The 19,811-nt window shown below is 38.6% G+C and overlaps 1 protein-coding gene and 1 long non-coding RNA gene across 9 annotated transcripts in view; one reads left to right on the top strand and one right to left on the bottom strand.

Moving 5' to 3' along the window:
* Window positions 1-2,216, bottom strand: part of SEC16A (SEC16 homolog A, endoplasmic reticulum export factor) — a 51,466-nt gene extending 49,250 nt beyond the window's left edge. For 5 of the 7 annotated variants that reach the window (XM_007475305.3, XM_007475308.3, XM_007475307.3 and 2 more), the window contains exon 1: window positions 1,756-2,026. The gene's annotated coding sequence lies outside the window, so the exon portion shown is untranslated. Of the gene's footprint in view, window positions 1-1,755 lie in introns of all 7 variants that reach the window. The other 2 variants (XM_007475306.3, XM_056812687.1) reach the window with 2 other exon arrangements.
* Window positions 2,024-19,342, top strand: LOC103092537 (uncharacterized). Of its 2 annotated transcripts, none has more exons than XR_008915369.1 (5): window positions 2,024-2,123; window positions 10,737-10,921; window positions 12,301-12,343; window positions 12,676-12,854; window positions 14,891-19,342. It is a non-coding gene; the product is annotated as an uncharacterized LOC103092537 (long non-coding RNA). The 2 variants fall into 2 exon arrangements; XR_008915370.1 differs by having other exon boundaries at window positions 2,037-2,123; window positions 13,254-19,342.
* Window positions 19,343-19,811: the final 469 nt, after the last annotated feature.

The raw sequence follows: 19,811 nt of genomic DNA, 5'->3' as shown, positions 1-19,811 counted from the left end.
CGCACAGCCACTACCCTAGTTACAGGCTTCCAGCATCTCTCACTATGACTATTGCAGTAGCTTTCTAATTGGACTCCGGGTTCCAGACCTGCCATCATCATTCAGCTGCCAAAGTGATTTTCTCCTAAAGCATATGTATGGCCATGTCACACATACTCCCTACTCAATTGCAGTGGCTCCCTATTACCTTCAAAATCAAATTTAAAGTCCTTGGTTTGGCAATCATAGAACTTTATAACCTGGCTCCTTCCTACATGTCCAGTCTTAATTTTTATCCTCTCCAATCTATGGTCCAGCTGCACTGGCCCATTTATATTTCCTTTAACAGGACTCTGTGTCCCAACTTTGTTCCTTCTGCCCTGTCTCCCATGTCTTCACTTCTTAGCTTTTTGGGCTTCCTTTAAGATTCAGTTTAAACCCCTCATTCTGCAGGTGATCTTGCCTGGTTCACCACAGTGCTACTGAGTTCCCTCTGAGATAAAATCCATTTACTCTGTTTATAACTTGTACGTATGTAGTTATTAGCATGTCATCTCCATCAATAAAGCGTGAGCCCCTTGAAGGAAGGTTCTTTGTTTTTGCCTTTTTTTTGTATCCCCACTGCTTTAGTACAGTGTTGGACATGTTTTTAATTCTTGTTGACTAATGTCCACTGACCACTAGCAAGTCTCTTAACTTCTCTGTTTCTTTTTCTCTAAAATGGAGGAACTATTAGTTATAATGCCTACTTCAAAAGGTTGTGAAGTGCTCTGTTGTGTTATTATTGAGAAGTAATAAGTAAACAAAGAGAAAACATACAAGAAAAAGCAAGAATCACTGAAAGTGGGTAGTATCACAAGAATAGTATGATCTGAATTCCAAACCAGTACAGTCACTATTTCTTTATGCCACTATGGGGCAAGTCACTTGCCTTCTCTTCGTCCCTGACCCAATAAACTTTAAGCTGGACTGGATGATCTATGTAGTTCTGTAGAATTTTGGACCTTACAGATCCCTAATTACACTCATTTACAGTTTACAGATACAAACTTGGGTCCAGAGAAAGTGACTTTCACATAGTAGGCACTTGTGCTTAATTGAACAAAAACTGACTTAGGGAATACAAAGGTAATAAAAGTACCAAGATTCCCACAAAGGTCCTCCTGACTCAACATCCAGGGATCTTTAAATTGCATGAAACTGCTTCTCTGAAGAAGAGACTCCCTCAGGGTCCCAGGACAACTGGGTGCTGAACAAGGGCTGGAATGCAAGCATCCATTGTGCCCCACTGCCTCTACTATTGCAGGAACTCTTGTTTGGGAAACCTAGGGGGTGGGGGGAGGAAAGCAAGGAGCATCGAGGGCAGGCATGTGAAGGGTTGCCTAAGGCCTCCCGGTTCTGGGGTTAGAATCCTGGAATGTCAGAGCTGGAATGCCCCCTAGGAATCACAGGATGTCGAGCTGGAAGGACTCCTGAAGATCACCCAGTTCCAATTCCCTCATTTTACGGACAGAGAAACTGAGGCTCGGGAAATTGACGAAACTTGCGCAGAGTAACAGGGTGGGCTAAGACTGAACAAGACCTCCTCTCAGTCCACTTGAAGGTCCCCAAAGATCGGCTCCTCCCAACTCCGGGAAGGCTCCCCGGAGGCGGCGGCAACAGCAGACTCTGAAGGAAGCTCAAGAGGTGGAGATGTCCGGTGCTCCCAGCTCACCCCTCTTCCCGGCCGGGGCTGCCCCATCCCCGCCAGCCCCCACTCCCCCACCCCCTGCTTACCTGACACAGCCCCGGTCAGGCCGGACTCCCAAGTCCCACAAGCCCGCCGCGGGGAGGCCGCTGCGGCCACACCGCAGATCCCCGAGAGTCGGTCCGCCTGCTCCTCTCAGCAGCCACGGGGGAAGGCAGCGGCAGTATTGGCGACAGCGGCTCCAGCTCCCCCCAGCACAGACCCCACAGCCGCTGCAGCCATCTTGGCACATCCGGCTCCGGTTGCCTCGGCCGCCGCCGCCGCCGCCGCCGACGTGTCCGACCTTTACGTCACGGCGTGACCCCGCTTCGTCCCACCCCCGAGCTAGCGTCACGGCCTTCACGGAAATGGAAATGATTCTCACCGGGGGAAAAACTATCCAAGTTCTCTTTGCACGGTAAGTTGCGTGGAAGAGCAAGGTTCCTTACCCACGGGTCAATTTAGAAAATCTATCTTAAAGTTTGGTTACCTTGCCCTTCTCCAGAGAGGCTCGGCAATTTCCGTCAATTACGGAGAGATCCGAAGCTGGGGAGGGTCAAATGCGCGTGCGCTATAGTTGGGATTTTTTTTTTTTTCCTCTTCGAAACCCCTGGAGGAACTTCTGTAAAGTAGGTGGGGGTGGGGACGGTGGCCGAATTTCCGAGACATGCGCAGAACCTCCAGCGTCCTAGTCAATAACAATCGAAGGTTTCGAAAGCCGGGACTCTCCTGTAGACTTACACAAATCAATTATGTTCGCGTTCCTGACGTTCACGAGTTCGAATCCCATACCTGAGAAACTAGTAAACTATCTATTCCTAATCCTTATTTCATTGAGGAAACAGAGAAGTAAATTACCGATTGTTAAAGAAGTAGTGTCAGAGGCAGCATTTGAACCCAGGTCTTCTGACTCCAAGTGCAATGCCTCCTTTGCCTCTGGGATGAGGTCAAGGAAAGGGCTGTAGGGTGAGAACAGATTAAAAAAAAGCAATCAAGATTAAATATGTAATTGACTATTGTCAAAACACTAGTGATGCCTTCTGTCTGCCTTAGCTTCATGTTGGATTTAAAAGTTAATGAAGTCTTGTGACCTTGATCAAATCCCTTATTCTCCAAAGGCCACAGTAACCACATTTGTAAAATCAGGGAGTTGTACTAGATGACCTTAGAGAGATGCAGTGGTCTAGAAAATAGGGAATTGGGGAAGATATGGAAGACTGAAAACTTCACTGTTGAGGTTTTGGAAAAGGGAACAGTTTTGCAAGCTTGGCCTCAATATGTGATTGCATCACTTACCAAAACTCATATGCTGCTAATGCTGTTTAGTTTTTTCTTTAGAGGGTTATCAGAGCACCTCCTACCTTGCCCAAATGACTCAGAGACCTTTACTGTCATAGGCATAGGGTGGAAAAAATAGTTTTGTGAGTTTTGTGGTTTGTTTCCCTTGCTACCTTCCCCCCCCCCCCCCCTTGAATTTATACGATCAGAGCTACTTCATTTTGTTGGGATCTTAAAACAGTTTTGTTTTTTCTTGAAAGTTTAAACAGATCTGATATAGCAAACAATCATCTCTGGAAAGTTAACATTTACTCTAAAGGATCTTTTACACCTTAATTCAACAAGTCATTATTTAAACAGTTAAGGTGGTGCCTATTCCTGAGTCAGATGCTGTGAAGACAAAGATGCAGAAAAATAGGCCTTTTTTCATAACTTGGCTGAGATGGATAGTATATTTTTATTCCCATTTTACTAAAGGAAAGACTAAAGCCTCGAATGATAGGCCTTGCTCAAGTTAAACAGCTAATAAATATGCTATTGCTAAAACCGAAGTTCTCTTTACTCCTTGCACAGCCTGCTTTTTCTACTATACCAGACTTATGCTTTGAGGAGATTGTAATCTTGCAAGGAAGACAAGGTTAATACTCAGGGAACAATTAGATGACAATATAGAACAAAAGGTGATGTGCTGGCCAGATTTATAGGGTACGATACAAGTACTCTAGAAGTTCAGAGAAGAAAGGGACCAATATAAAGACAGGGCTTCCTGGAGGTGTAAAAGCTTCAATAAAGATTTTGCACAGAATCAAAAAATTCTTAGGATGAGAGGGGATTTATATCTGATTACAGATCATCCCCAGGTAGAAATGATACTATCTTATATTGCAATAGCCTGTTGGTTAGGCTTCCTCCCTCAAGTCTCTCCTACCTTGTCTGTACACTCACCTATTAAATTGTTCCTCTTAAAATACAGGTCTGACTTCACCCTGTTCACTAAACTTGAGTTTGGGTCTGTTTACTTCTAGGATCAAATATAAAATCCTCTGTTTCTTAAAGTCCTTCCTATCTTTCTAGTCTTCTCGTGTCTTATGCTCCTCCATGTACTCTGATCCATTGGCACTTACTTCTTGTTCTTTAAACATAATGTTGTGGGAAAACACACCCCAAGTTTGTAGCAGGGTCTCGCTCCAAGAATGAGGGGCTCAAAACTCCATTCAATCCAGAAGCATAAAATAATTTTATTTTAAAAAGTTGTTTTTAAGATAGTATAATAGTCTAGGCGGGTGCAGTGGCCTAGGGCAGCGTTGGCAAACCTTTTAAGAGATTGTGTGCCCAAACTGCACCTTCAAGCTGCCTGTGAACTCCTTTTTCCCCATTACCTCAGACAGTGGAGGGAGGAAATGCTAGAACTGGGCTGCAGGGTGGAGGGGCATATGAAAAATGTCCTCAGGTGCAGTGGAGAGGGATAAGGGAGCATCCCCCTTCTGGATCTTCACCAGCCCATGCCTAGGAGCTAACAGAATAGCCTCAAAGCAGGTGGAGTAGCCTCTCTCCTCTACCCTCCCCCCATTAAGGTGTGCATATTTATTGAAGGCCCTGGACTGCCAGTGTGTGTGTGTGTGTGTGTGTGTGTGTGTGTGTGTGTGTTTTCCATGTTTCCATTTGTTATCATAGAGAGGTCTAATTACCCTTCTGGAATGCCCTCATCAAAATGGGGAACATAGAGAGGATATAATTAATAATGTCTAACAGTTCAGAACAAAGGTAAATACAGAACAACATAAATGATTAATAATACAGAACAACGCAAAGCTGGTGCACAGAAAAGTATAGAACCAGTACAGATGATTAACAATTACAGGGGGCAGCTGGGTGGCTCAGTGGATTGAGAGCCAAGCCCAGAGATGGGAGGACTTGGGTTCAAATCTAGCCTGAGACCTCCTAGCTGTGTGACCCTGGGTAAGTCACTTAACTCCCATTGCCTAACCCTTACCACTCTTCTGCTTTAAAACCAATACACAGTATTGACTCTAAGACAGAAGGTAAGGGTTTAAAAAAAACAAAACACAATTACACAATAGTTAACTGATTAATACAGATTTTGCAATTTATGCTTAACTAGTGCTAACTAGAGAGAAATACAAGATTTCAAATCACAAAGGTCCTGCTTCTATCATTGCCCATTGCCCACCTCCATCAATAAGACTGTACACTTTTTCTGGCTCAGAAAGCTCTCCCTCCTTGTCTCTGTCTCTTAGCTTTCCCAGATTCCTTCTCAGCTGTAAGAGTTAAAATTAGTTTCTCTTTAGAAGGGGTATTATATTTTATGAGGTTTATTAAAGGTTAAGGATTAAAGAAAATACAGAATAAGAAAGCATGTGTCTAGGCTCAGAGAGGCCCATTCAATTTCACTTACATCATGAGAGATGCATCTTCTGGGAAGTGGAAGTAGGAAAGGACCCCTCAGTAGGCCGGGAACTCCTTTAAATAATAATTTGTGATCTTGCCCAGGTGAGAATTCAGTGCGATTACAAAGCATTCTGGGAAGTGAGCAAGGACTTCTGGGGACTGGAGTCCTGGGTTCAAGTCTCCATTTTTTACATTTCTCTGTGTGATCATTTTGGGAAAGATTTTCCCCAAAAGGATCATGAAAACATAATCAACTTAAAGATTACAATAATTTGAGGATAAGAGAGGAAAAAAACCCCAATAATTGCTGGACACATTGACAAAAAGCCAGTTAGGGGGCAGTCCCGTTTGGCATAAGAGTATACATTCAAAATAAATGTTCAATCAACTACACCCAAAGTTCATTCTTGATTTTCTTGTGCAGCTTGTGGTCTGAAGGCTTCTTCATGGTGTCTTCTCCAACAGTTCAATTTCTGGATTCAGAGAGGTATCATCTTTCTTTACCTAAAATTCTTCTTTAAAGGGAATTTAAACTTTGCAATTTAAATAATAATATTTTTTACACAACCAAAGCCTTCTATTCTGCAAGAAGCCTTTCCCAGACCTCTTTAATCTTATTGCCTTTCATCTGAAACTGCCCCCAGCTTGTCCTGTGTATGTCTTATTTGTGCATATCTATTTACATATAGGAATAGAGGGTTTGCCTTTCTTAGTTTCCCCAATGTTAATAATAATAACAACAGCTAATATTCATATGAAATCTGTTCTAGGCACTGTACTAAGTGCTTTACAATTATTATCTTGACTTCACAACAACCCAAGGAGGTAGATACTATTATTATCCTCATTTTAAAAATGAAGAGACTGAAGCAAACAGAGGTTAAGTGATTTGTCCAGAGTCACACAGCTAGTAAATGTCTAAGGCCACATTTCAATTCAAGTTTTCCTGACTCCATGCTTGGCTTTGTATCCATTGTACCATGTGACACTTAATAAGTGCATAATAAATGCTATTTGACTTGCTAATTGTTTTGAAGAATCTCCAAAGAAAATTTTCATAACTCATTTAGTTTTGACCTTTGATAAATCACTTCCTCCATCTGGACCTTAGATTCCCTTGTATTAAAATAAAGAATTTGGACTAAATGATCTCCATCCCTTCCAGCTCTAATTTTCTATGGCTCTCTTTTAATTTGTACTTGGGACTGAAGGAAGGCAGATTGATTTTCTAACTGGGAAAGCTATTCAAAGATAAACTGCAGTTGCCACCCGCCTGGAACCAGAGTGAGAGGGGAGAGAATGAAAGCCATTAGGGACTGACTCCTGTGGTGGAGAGGAATGAGAACCTAGGTATACTTAATAGTCACGTTTTCTCTGTAAGACTTGGTGACCAAGATACAAGGGGCACAGGAAAGAAGATGTAAAAATAAAGCCTCTCAGTTGGAATATGTCTGAAATATTTCCTGAAAAAAACCTTAAGCATGCAAAAAAATAATCTCTGGATTTGTCATAGTTACCAACATTGAGATCAACTGATTATTCCTCCACACCTTTGTTTGGTAGAGTTAAAAATTTCTTTAACTTCAAGTAATCATAACTTTACAAAGATGAATAGAAAGCTACCCTGGAAGCCAGAAAGATATGGGTCCAAATACCTCCTTTGACTTATACTGGCTATGTGACCTTGAGCAAGTCACTTACCTTCTTCTGTGCTAGGCCAGTAACAAGGGATTTAAATAGAAACAGAGCCCACTAAATTGTACATAAAGATCCATGTGAGTCAATCAATTATTAAACATTTATTAAGTGGTTACTATGAGTCAGACACTGTGCTAAGTATTAAGGATACAAAAGAAGCAAAAGACAGTCCCTGCCTCTAAGAGTTTACATAAAGAGGGAGAGATGCAAACATCTATTTGCAAACAAACTACATACAGGATAAAAAGAGAATAATTAAAAGAAGGAAAGAGTTGGAATTAAGAAAGTTTAGGGAAGGCTTCCCTAGAAGACTGGATTTTGAATGGAATTTAAAGGAAACTAGGTTGATTAGTAGTCAGATGGGAGGAAGGAGAACATTCTAAGCCTGGGGACAGCCAGAGAGAATGCTCTATATGCCTTGTTCTAGAAATTGACAGGAGGTTGTGTCATATATTAACATTATCTATGCTCTATTGTATTTTTGTTTAATTTTGTTAAATATTTGCAAGTTATATTTTAATCCATTTCAGCCACTCAGGATTATTGCTTCTGTGTTTGATATCTCCATTTTAACTACCTCTTCAAAATTATGACTTTCAGAGAAGACACTGAACTGTATTGGTAGAGAGCTGCTCCTCACCTAGGAATTCTCCTGTTTCAGTGAAAATACAGACCCCCATTCCCCATCCCTAATCATGCTTTGCTTTTTTTGTTGTTCATAAGGTGTGGGATCATATGATTGAGATTTAGAGCTGAGTGAGATTCTTGAGAGCATCTAGTTGTGCAGATGGAAACTTTGCAACACCTGAACTACATTCCCAGCATCCTTTTAAGTTATGTCTTCATTTTATGTAAGGATGCTTCGGACATACATTTGGCTGAGACCCACACTGTGGGGCTCTTTTTGGGGGGGGGGGTTGTGCTTTTGGTAAAGTGCTGCAGATGTGAGTCTCTGGCTCTCTTTGCTCTACTCACTTGACTGAAAGAACCTTTTTTCTTTTCCCTCTCTTTTGACTTCTTATTAAAAATCACATAAAGATAGATAGATAGATATAGATATAGACATAGATGTATAGATATATTTAAACCCTTACCTTCTGTCTTAGAATCAATACTGTATATTGGTTCTAAGGCAGAAGAGTGGTGAGGGCTAGGCAATGAAAGTCAAGTGACTTACCTAGGGTCACACAGCTAGGAAGTGTCTGAGACTAGATTTGAACCCAGTATCTCCCGTCTCTGGGCCTTGCTCTCAATCCACTGAGCCACGCAGCTGCCCTACTATATATTTTTAAATACCAGGAGTATTTATTCAGTTTTACTCCTACATATTCCAACTCCCTCATTTTACAAATGGGGAAACTGAGGTCCAGTGAGGTTATAACTTGGATCAAGGTCTTAGAGAAAGCAAATGGCAAAGCTGAAATTTTACCCTACACCCTCTGATTCCAACCCAGTGAATGGCCAATATAGAGACTTGCATCATGTGAGCCTTAAATCTGGTATATCCCTGGATGTGGGAATACCTTCTCTGAGCCTGATAATGCTTCAGGCATGGATTAAAATCAGTGACATCTGAGGTTAGTCAGTAAACAAGCATTTATTAAAAACTGTGCTAGGCTCCGAGAATACAGAGAAAAAATGTAAACAATCCCTGCCATCAAGAAAATTAAATATTCAGAAGACAATATATACATATATAAGTATATACAAACTAAATAATGATGAAGAGACACTAGCATCTGGGGGTTCAGGAAAGGTCTCTTGTGGAAGGTGGAGCTTTGGAAGAACACTAGCAACTCTTATTAAACAGTGGTCAAGAGGGTATGAATTCCATGTGTGGAGGACTGCCTGGGCAAAGGCACAAATTTAGGAGATGAAGCCTTGTGTGTGAGGAACAGTAAGAATCCTATTTTGTCTGGTACATGGTGCATAAAAGGGGAGTAGAATATAATAATAAGCTTGAAAAAAAAGCTGTTGGAACCAGATTCTGAAGGATATTAAATTCCAAAAAATGAGGAATTTGTATTTGATCTTTGAGATAATAGGGAGCCACTGGAGTTTATTGAGCAGAGGAGTGATTGGTCAAAACTATACTTTAGGAATATTACATTTTTAGCTGAATGGAGGATAGATTTGAAGGAAGAGAGATAGAGGCAGGAAGATCAATTAGAAGGCTAATTCAGTAAAGTGATTGAAATGTGACCACAGATTTCACCATTGAGTGTATACTTTAAGAAGATCATTGATATGAAGAAAGTCCCCACAAACTCCCAACATATTTATAACAACACTTTTTGTTGTAGCAAAAAAACTGGGAATAAAGTACATGCCCAAGGATTGGGGAAAAACAAAATAAATTGATAGACAAATATAATAAAAAAGTATTATGCTATATCTCTGATAAAGGCCTCAGAAAACTGAGTCAAATTCATAAGAATGCAAATAATTCTGTACTTGATAAATGATATGAATAAGGATAGGAATAGGCTGTTTTCAGATGAAAAAAATCAAGACTATATAATCATGTCAAAAAAGCTCTCAATCACTCTTGATTAGAGAAATGCAAATGAAAACAACTTATAACTATCAAATTGGCTAACATGACAAAAAATGGAAATTATAAATGCTGAAGAGGATATGGGAAAATTGGAACACTAATGTTTTATTGCTGGAATTGTGAACTGAGCCAACCATTCTGGAGAGTGATTTGAAACTATGTCCAAAGAGCTTTTAAAAATGTGCATACCCTTTGATTAAGTAATACCACTACTAGGTCTATGTCCCAAAGATTCCAAAAAAAAGGGAAAGGACCATTTGTACAAAAGTATTTAGAGTAGCTCTGTGGTAGCAAAGAATTGGAAACTGAAGGGATGTCCATCAATTGGGGAATGGCTAAGCAAGTTGTGGTATATGATGGTGATAGAATATTATTGTGCTATGAGGAATGATAAACTGCTTGATTTTTATATGAATTGGAAAGACCTCCATGAACTGACATGGAATGAAATGAGCAGAACCAGGAGAACATTGTACATAGAAAGTGAAGCATTGTGGAACGATAAAATATAATTAACTTTGCTACTAATATTAATGCAGTGATGCAGGACAGTCCTTAGGGACTCATGAGAAAGAATGATATACCCATCAAAGGAAAGAACTATGGGAGTAGTGTAAAAATGGAGATTTGAACCCCAGACTTCAATCCCCAGAAGTCCTTGGCAGTTCCCAGAATTCCCTATAATCTCACATGAATTCTCACCTGGGCTGAGATCACAATTTGTATTTAAACTGATTGTAATGCCTACTCCGGTCTCTTCCTATACTCAGAGATTGCAAGGATGTAGTGAGTAGACTAAGTGTGGGGGAGGGGGGATCTGAATTTGGCTTTTAGCCATGGGCACGTGGTTTATTATTTTGTATCCTTGATTTCTAATAATCTTATTAAACCTCTAAAAATATAATACTTTTAGTAGAGAAATTAATTTAAATGTTACAGTTAATGGCAACCACGAAGGGATAAGAACTTCTCAAATTGAAAAAAAAAAAGGTAGCCTAGATAATGATTTCTAAGCCACGTTTCTCCAAAGCCTCTTGAATCAGCTCGAGCCTGCTTACCTGCTTACCGCTTTGGACTTTCTTGATTCAGATTGCTCACCTGGTCTCAGCCCTGCCCACCCGGCCCTGCTTCTGCGCTCCTGCAATCTGGACCTGTTTGACCCACATCCTCTCTCCTGATCCAATGTCCCGGTTCCGACCCGCCCAGCCCCAGCAACTCTGGCCTCCAAGCAGATCGCTCATTGCCCCAGGCCCAGGACTCACTTCCACCAGCTGGTAAAAAACGGGGGTGATTTTTCTTTAGGCTATGATTAGCCTCCATGTGGTAAGGGGCAGAGAATAGCAGAGGGGGAGAGAGAGGAGAGGGAAGAGACTTTTCCAAACAGGAACTTACAAGCATGGCTTTAAAAGGATATCTTTTGACTGTATTGATTCTTTTACTTAGCTCACCCAGGAGTCAGGAGAGAAGTTCAACTCCCTGCAATGCATTGGCCCAATTTGAAATTCCTAAAACCCACCCTCACTATGGGGAAGCAACTCAGTGGCTCAGTGAATTAAGAGCCAGGCCAAGAGACAGGAGGTCCTGGGTTAAAATCTGGCCTCAGACACTTCCTGGCGGTGTGGTCCTGGGCAGGTCATTTAACCTCCATTGCCTACCCCTTACCAATTTTCTACCTTCTGACAATAGGCATCTAAATGGATAATTAAAAAAAAAAACCCAAGGAACTTTAAAGAGACTGGAGGTTATATTTTAAGGCATTTCAGACTCCAGTGTTTTATAAAAATCTCTGTATTATATTGCATTTTGCTCTTTGTTTTGTTTAAGATTTAATCTTGTTGGGTTTAAGTTTATATATTACTGCATTCAGTACTATTCTGTTACACTGAATCATTTTAATGTACTGGGTTTTAACTACTGTTAAATTCTGTTGCTTTTTCCTATAACTGTGCTGAACAAATATTATTGAATAAGCTCATATATAAAAACAGCCTTTTTCTGTTTTGACTTTGTAAATTGTCACATAGAGGATAGATGGACTCCATAAGAACATTGCTACAATTGTATAACAACCTTTGGAAAATTTAATGAGCTAAATATCTCAAATTGATTTTAAGGGGTCTTTTAGACATGATTTTTAGATTTTTTTTCAACAATCTCTGGTCATTTTGCCTGCCCCTAACAGGAGGTAAAGCCCATTTTAGTAGCTGAAGTGAAATACAAATTTAATCCCCAACTCCCGCATTTACAAAAATTGAATGGAAGCTGGGAAGTTAATCCCAGGGCTTATAGTACCCCTGAAGACTCCCAAAAGAGGAGCATCTCTCATTAATAACTCCTCAGCTCACTTTACCATTTCACCAGAATGATATCTAGATTTCTTGATGATGTTCTAGACCCAAAATGAGTTTTACTTTTTTTAAAATATGTTTACCAAGGTCGAAATATTTGCTACTTTTGTAAAAATTGTGACAAATATCCATCAATTCATAGGCTTTTAAAAATGCCATACAGCAACTTGAAAAATGATAGTGGGTTTGTTTGCTGTTGTAATTGACTGGGCTATTAAGAATTTTGGGGATATTGATACCTACATATTTGTACTACTGTTCTTTATTAAAAAAAAATTGTAAAATTCATTTACTTGTACTCACAGTGGATCATGGCCAGATATGAAGAGGAAATGGATCTCGTTTTTGGTGAGAAAGCCTTGTATGCTATATTTCCTTAGCTGACACAGTGTGTCAATGATTGTAAGCTATATTTTAATTTTTTAAACTTTTATTATTATATTTTCTTGCATGTGCAATATACTATTTGTTTTTTATTTTTACTCTCCTTTTTATATTTGAAGCACATGTCACCAGTATTAAGATTTTCTTTAACTTTTTTGATTTAGCAGTAATATAAGTTTAAAATACATTTGCTATAATGTCAATGCATGCCCCAAAAGCTTGAGACTATAAAAATGATGCCACTAATTGTTTAAAAAAATTATGGGACTTTGCTTAATGATTCTGTCTGATTCCAGGACAAGATATACAAAAGAGCCATTTCACAGGGCCAAAGAAGCAAAGCTAAACCTGAGTTGTGCCAAAAGAACACACAGGTCAACAAATCCAGGAAGGATTGATGCACTTCTAAGCCAATACAAAGGACTTGAACCTAGTGTGAAGACTCAAGGTTGTGAAGCTTAACATATGTTAAGAGGTAGGTGTCTTTCATAGTGTGGCAAATTTTCTGTAGTCCTGGCTACTGACTGGGTAAATGCTTACTTGCTTATATCATTTTAATTGGGCCCTGATTCAAGGACCTGTTATAGATTTATTTTTCCTTTTCTTGGAATTTTTACACATAAGACTTTGATAGTCTATATTTTCATCCAGAAATTATTTTTTTTATTTGGATTTTTCTGATGTCTTTTTAATTTCTCTTGCCAATTGATTCATATACCTCATACCTTAGCCATGCATCCCTAAATGATCCCTGTGTTTTTCAATCACCCTCTTCAAGGGGGGGATGTAAAAATATTATTATTTTAAATTGCAAAGTTTAAATTCCTTTTGAGAAGAATTTTAGGTTAAGAAACATGATACCTCTCCTATCCAGAAACTGAATTGTTTGGAGAAGACACCATGAAGATGCCTCAAGACCAAAGGCTGCACGAGAAGATCAAGAAGGAACTTTGGGTGTGGTTGATTGAACATTTATTTGTATGTATACTTTCATGCCAAAGGGGACTGCCCCCTAACTTGCTTTTTGTCAATGCGTCTAGCAATTACTGGTTTTATTCTTTTCCTCTTATCCTCAAATTATTGTAATCTTTAAGCTGATTATGTTTGCATGATCCTTTTTGGGGAAATTTTTCCCAATAACGATCAAATGGGGATTGTAAAAATGGAGATTTGAACCCCAGACTTCAATCCCCAGAAGTCCTTGGCAGTTCCCAGAATTCCCATGAATCCCCACCTGGGCCAAAATCACAATTTGTATTTAAACTGATTGTAATGCTTACTTCGGTCTCTTCCTGTACTTGGAGATTGCAAGGATGTAGTGAGTAGACTAAGTGCTGGGGGTTCTGAATTTGGCTTTCAGCCATGGGCATGTGGTTTATTATTTTGTATCCTTGATTTTTTTTAATATTATTTTATTTGGTCATTTCCAAACATTATTCATTTGAGACAAAGATCATTTTCTTTTCCTCCCCCCTCCCCCCCTTAGCCGACGCACAATTCCTCTGGGTATCACATGTTCTTGATTCGAATCCATTTCCATGTTGTTGGTATTTGCATTAGAGTGTTAATTTAGAGTCTCTCCTCAGACATGTCCCCTCAACCCCTGTAGTCAAGCAGTTGCTTTTCCTTGGTGTTTTTACTCCCACAGTTTGTCCTCTGCTTGTGGATAGTGTTTTTTCTCCTAGATCCCTGCAGATTGTTTAGGGATCTCTATCTTTAGGGATTATTTTAGGATCTCTAGTTTGATTTCCTTCTGGGGGTTTTTAATTTGTTTAATTTCAAGTTTTTTTATTTGCATTTCCAATTCATTGATCTCTGCCCTCCCTAGTTTGTTAATATATGCACTCAGGGATATGAATTTTCCTCTGATTACCGCTTTGGCTGCGTCCCATAAGGTTTGAAAGGATGTCTCACCATTGTCATTTTCATCGATGAAATTATTAATTGTTTCTATGATTTGTTCTCTAACTAACTGATTTTGAAGTATATTATTTAATTTCCAAAGAATTTTTTATTTGGTTCTCCATGTACCCTTACTGATCATAATTTTTTTTGCCTTATGATCTGAAAAGACTACATTTATTATTTTCTGCTTTTCTGCATTTGTATGCCATGTTTCTGTGACCTAGTGTATGGTCAATCTTTGTGAATGTGCCATGTGGTGCTGAGAAGAAGGTGTATTCCTTTTTGTCCCTATTTATTTTTCTCCATATGTCTATTAACTCTAATTTTTCTAAGATTTCATTCACTTCTTTTACCTCTTTCTTATTTATTTTTTGATTTGATTTATCTAAATTTGATAGTGGTTGGTTGAAATCTCCCACTAATATGGTTTGTCTATTTCCTCCTTTAATTCTCCTAGTTTCTCCATTAGAAATTTGGGTGCTATACTATTTGGTGCATACATATTGATTAGTGATATTTCCTCATTATCTATAGTCCCTTTTAACAAAATATATTTACCTTCCCTATCCCTTTTAATCAGGTCTATTTTTGCTTTGTCTTTGTCAGATATCATGATTGCAACTCCTGCCTTCTTTCTATCAATTGAGGCCCAAAAGGTCTTACTCCATCCTTTAATTCGGACCTTGTGAGTGTTTACCTGCCTCATGTGTGTTTCTTAAAGACAACATATGGTATGATTTTGGATTCTAATCCATTCTGCTATTCATCTACGTTTTATGGGTGAGTTCATCCCATTCACGTTCAAAGTTATGATTGTCACTTGTGGACTCCCTGGCATTTTGATATCCTCCCCTAATTCTGACCTTTCTTCTTTAGCTATAACCTTTTAAGCCAGTGATTTACTTTAAACTTGATTTCTAATAATCTTAATAAACCTCTAAAAATATAATACTTTTAGTAGAGAAACTAATTTAAATGTTAAAGTAGAAACGCAGAAGAAAAACCTGTGATTTATCACTTGTTTATACGAATGTCAGATGTGGGGTTTTGGTTTTTAAAAGATTAATACAAAAATGAATCATATGAAAATAGATATTGAGTGATAATACATGTATAACCCAGTGGAATTTCTTGTTGTCTCTGGGAGGAGGGAGGGAAAGAGCATGGATCATGTAACCATGGGAAAATACCTCAAAATAAATAAACAAAAATTTAAGAGGGAAAAAAAAAAGAATAGTTGGACTCCCTAGAAGTTACAATTAAAAAAAAATTCAGAAACCATAATCCAAGAAATCATCAAGGAAATCTGCCCAGAAGTTCTGGAAACAGAAGGTAAAATAGAAATTGAAATAATCCACTGATTACTACCTCAAAGAGATTCAAAGATGAAAATGCACAGGAACATCATTGTGTAAAAAATAGACTCGAATACAGGACTACAATCCCCATGAGCCTTTGCTCCACTTCCCCAGAATGCCTTGTAATCTCACGTGGGCTGAGATCGAGGAGGTATTTAAGCTGATTCAAAGGCTTTTGAGAGGTCTCTTGGCTCTTTTTGGACTTCCGTTTTGGAGCAGGCGGTCTCTTGCGTGATGTGAGGTTATTTTGTCTAGGCCTCTGGCCTAGGCACATGTTTCTTACTTGTATATTCTTTAATCTTTATCCTTTAATAAACCTCTAAAAAATATAATACTCCTTGCAGAGAGAAACTAATTTCTACCTGCCTCAGTCTCCCCATCTCCCCTAAATTTTAATCTTTACAATTGCTAAGTTCATAGCCCCTAGAGTAAGGAAAAAATATTAAGAGCAGCAAGAAGAAAATTGATTTAAATACAGAACACATAAGACTTAGCATCCACAACTGTGAAAGGAAATTCTTGGTTCTCTTTGTCTATTCTGAGTTTGCACTTGTGAAAAGGGAATCCTTTATTCTCTTTGCCTAGTTGGAGTTAAAACTTTGGTTAACACTATCTTAAGCACCCCGCGGTCTTTCTCTCGATTACCTGGCCCACCTGATTCAACTAAGATTGCAATCACCTGGTGACCTGCCTGCCCAGCAAACCCAGTTCCTTGGAGCAGATCGCTCGGGACTCATTTCTATCAGCTGGTAACAAAACGGGGGTATTGGCTCCACATGGACTGGGGCAGGAGGAGGGATCATAGCAGGGGAGAGAGAAAGGGAGAGGAGAAGAAACAGATTTTTCAAACAGAAACTTAATAGCAATGGGATGTTTAAAAGGATACCTTTTGACTCTTCTGGTAATTTCATTGACTTCACCTGCCTGTCAGGGAGCAGACTCAGCCCAAAGATTCAACTTTAACTTTGAAGGGGCAAATGGGTGGCCCAGCGAACTGGGAGCCAGGCCCAGAGATGGGAGGTCTCTAGTTGAAATCTGGCCTGAGACACTTCATGGCCGTGTGGCCCGGAGCAGATTGCTCAGACCCCCATTGCCTAGCCCTTACCACTCTTCTGCCTTTGGACAATAGACATTTAAATGGATAAACACACCTAAGGAACTTTAAAGACTAGAGGCTATATTCTAAGACATTTTGGACTCCAATGGTTTATAAAAACTCTCTGTATTTCTATTGCATTTTTTGTTATGGTTTAACTTTGTGATTTTAAGTTCATATATTACTGGATTCAATATTCTGTTACACTGAAGGTTGATTGAATTTATTTTGAGTGTACTGAGTTTTGAAATTCTGTTGTTTTTCCCCTATAACTGTGCTGAACAAATATTATTGTAATTAAGCCCATATGAAAAAAAAAAACAGCCTTTCTATTTTGACTTTGTAAATTATCACATAGATGGACTTCAGGACTGGTTATAATTGTATAACAACCTTTGGAAAATTTAATATGCTAAATATCTCAAATGATTTTAAGGGTTTTTTAAATATGATTTTGTAATTTTTTTTTAACAATCTCTGGTTATTTTTGCCTGCCCCTACCACGAGGTAAGGCCCATTCTAGTAGCTGAAATGAAATACATTTTATAACCCCCAACCTTCCCACATTTCTAAATATGTGAATGGAAATTGGGGCAGTTAATCTCAGGGCATTTGTATCCTTATAAGCCTCCAAAAAAGGAGTACCCCTTTAGTTATACTCTTCAGCTCACTATTTTACTTCTACCAGAATGATATATAGATTTCTTGATTATGTTCTTAACCCAAGATGAGTTTTACTTTGTTTAAAAATATTTTTATTACCAAGGTTGAAAGATTGCTACATTTGTAAAAAAAAAAAACAAGAAAAAAAGTGTGACAAATGTCCATCAATTCATAGGTTTTAAAAAATGCCATACAGCAACTTATATGAAATATGATAGTGTATTTGTTTGCTATTGTAATTAATTGGGCTATTGAGAATTTTGGGGATATTGATATCTACATATTTGCACTACTGTATTTTTAAAAATGAAAAAATGTTACCTCTCTCAGTTCATTTGCCTCATACTCACAGTGATCATGGCCAGATACAAAGAGGAAGTGGATCTCATTTTTGGTGAGAAAGCCTTGCATTTTATATTTTCTTAGCTGACACAGAGTGTCAATGATTATAAGCTATATTTTTGAATTTTTAAAGCTCTTTTATTATTATATTTTTCTTGCATGTGCAATATACTTTTTCAGTTTTTTTAAATATTTTTCTCTCCTTTTTATATTTGAAGCACATGTCACCAGCATTAAGATTTTCTTTAACCTTTTGATTTTTCAGTACTACAAGTTTGAAATACATTTGTTAATGCATGCCCTAAAAAGCTAGAGACTATAAAAATGATGCCACTAATTATTTAAAAATTATGGGACTTTGCTTAATGATTCTGTCTGATTCCAGGACAAGATATACACACAAGAGCCATTGCACAGAGCCAAAGAAAAGCCAATCCAGGATGGATTGATGCACTTCTAGGCCAATACAAAGGTCTTGAACCTAGTGTGAAGACTCGAGGTTACTGTGTTTAACATGTTGTTAAGACATAGGCTTTCCTTGTGTCCACACTCACTCTGAAAATACTCACAGACGAGTATCCCCAAACTTGGCTCCTACTTGGCTTCTATAATCTGGTCCCTTTCTTTTCTGCCTCTCATAGTGTGGCAACTTTCTGTAGTCCTGGCTACTGACTGGGTAAATGCATCATTGCTTAGATCATTTTGATTGGGCCCTGATTGAAGGACCTGTTATAGATTTATTTTTCTTTACTTGGAATTTTTACACATAAGATGTTGATAATCTATATTTTCATCCAGAAATTTTTTCTTTTCTTTTGGATTTTTCTGATTTTTTTTTAAATTTCTCTTGCCAATTGATTCATATACCTCATACCTCAGCCATGCATCCCTAAGTGATCCTGTTTTTTTAATCACCCTCTTAATGGGGGGAATGTAAAAAATATCATTATTTAAATTGCAAAGTTTAAATTCCTTTTGAGAAGAATTTTAGGTAAAGAAGAGGCTACCTCTCTGAATCCAGAACTGAACTGTTGGAGAAACCACCATGAAGAAGCCTCCAGACCACAAGTGCACAAAATTGAACTTTGGGTGTGGTTGATTGAACATTTATTTGTATATATACTTTCATGCCAAATGGGACTGCCCCCTAACTGACTTTTTGTCAATGCGTCCAGCAATTATTGGTTTTGTTCTTTTTTTTCTCTTATCCTCAAATTATTGTAATCTTTAAATTGATTATGTTTTTATGATCCTTTGGGGAAGGACTGCTTCCCAGAGGATCAAACAGGGGGAATGTAAAGTTGAGATTTAAACTCTGGACTCCATTCCCCAGGAGTCCTTACTAGCTCCCAGAATGCCCTCTAATCTCACTGAATTCTCACCTGGGACGAGAGCAAAATTTTATTTAAAGGGTCTTCCTCGTAGGCGGGGGCTTTTTTGGACTTCTGTTTTGGAGCAGAGGTGTCTCTTCCATGATGTGAGATTATCTTGTCTAGGCCACTCTGGCCTAGGCACGTGTTTCTTATCCTGACTTTTCTTTAATCCTTAATCTTCAATAAACCTCTAAAAAAAATAATACTCCTTGCAGAGAGAAACTAATTTCTACCTGCCTCAGTCTCCCCTAAATTTTAATCTTTATATTACTAAGTAAATAATACATTTAAATTTAAAAAAGAATCAAGATTTGGCAGGTGATTGGTTATGGTGGGGGTGCTAATGGGAGAATTGAGGATGGCACTAAAGTGATCTGAGTCACTCAAAGGATGGTTTTAACTGTAGTAAAAATAAGAAAATTCAGAAAGAGGGTGGGCAAGGGGATTTTAAGATAATGAGTTTTACTCTGGACATCTTTGAGTTTGAGATGAAATGTTTAATAGGCAAAATTCAGGAGAGAGTGCAGAGATAGGTATATAGACCTGGGAGTCATCTGCGTGGAGATAATTACATTTCTGGAAGATCATGGGGGGACAGTGAAGAGAGGAGGGCCTAGGACAGAGACCTTTAGGATATAGTCATAATTAAAGGACAGATATGGGTAATATTTCAGCCTGGGAAAAGAAGCAGTGAA

The sequence above is a fragment of the Monodelphis domestica genome, chromosome 1, assembly GCF_027887165.1.
Source record: "Monodelphis domestica isolate mMonDom1 chromosome 1, mMonDom1.pri, whole genome shotgun sequence".
NCBI lineage: Eukaryota > Metazoa > Chordata > Mammalia > Didelphimorphia > Didelphidae > Monodelphis > Monodelphis domestica.
Note: the sequence above shows the minus strand (reverse complement) of the source record. Positions and strands in the feature narration are given on the sequence as shown.